The sequence below is a fragment of the Rhagoletis pomonella genome, unplaced genomic scaffold (genome assembly GCF_013731165.1).
Source record: "Rhagoletis pomonella isolate Grant_MI unplaced genomic scaffold, Rhpom_1.0 Rhpom_scaffold_00007, whole genome shotgun sequence".
Lineage (NCBI taxonomy): Eukaryota > Metazoa > Arthropoda > Insecta > Diptera > Tephritidae > Rhagoletis > Rhagoletis pomonella.
The window spans coordinates 5,804,510-5,805,584 of NW_023458561.1; positions in this window are offsets into that span (position 1 = coordinate 5,804,510).

The following is a 1,075-nucleotide window of genomic DNA, read 5'->3' on the forward strand; positions in this document are numbered from 1 at the left end:
TTATTTCGCCCTTTTTAAGCAAAGCATGTATTTACGGCTATTTACTCATAATTATTTCAGATACCAAATATTAGCCCATCTGAGCTCAAATATTTAAAGAAAATTTATGGCATATTTTTATAGTTTTTGATTTCGATATCAGGTTATGTGCGAGAAGTCGGCTTCACGAAATCTTTTCAAATTTTTTCTCTTTTTTGTATCTATTGTTTTCATAATCACACCAAAACACATTAATTTTTATGTAGAGCAAAAATAATATCTTAGTAGACAGCTATTATGTTAATAGTACGCTCTATATTTAAATTTAATCTAGATCTTTCTTAAGAATCTAGCTTTATATGGAAACTTTGAGGCGAATTAATTTTTGTTCATTTCCTTTAAAGAGAACAGTATATGATTCTGCAGAATGTGATTAAACCAGAATACTGCTCGTCATCTCAAACAAGTACCATTAGCGTGAAATGTGGATAGTGGCAGGAACAGCAATACCGTGCAATGCAAAACAACAAACCTAATATGAAAAACAATGAGGAAAATGCAGATTGCAAAAAGGCTGTACAACTACCATGCAAAATAGATGACAATATAAAGGGTCGAAAAAATTAAGACTGCCATGTTGGAAAAAATTGCAAAGCGTTTGGAATAAGTTATGTAGCCAACCAATTATATATTTTTTTTTTGAGAATACATAGAAGTTTCATTTAGTTCCCAACAAATAGCATTTTTGTTCAAGTCATCAGTAGATATACATAACAACTTAGTGTTTCACTTTTCAAAAATTTACCCTTATTTATTTTGCGGTGGCAATAATTAAAAACTAGCAAACTCTGACCATAACTCTCATCTACTCTAATTTTAGATCTACTTTTAGAACGCTAGCTTTACGTCCAACTCCAAGTCCAACACAATTTCACTCGAACTCTATCTCTAATTCCAAATATTTTTGCTTACTCTAACTTTGACTTAAACTATGCCCTTGCACTAACTCAAAGTCTACAACTCCATCTCAAACTCTAACTCCCGAACTTTAACTCTAACTCTAACTCTAACTCTAACTCTAACTCTAACTCTAACT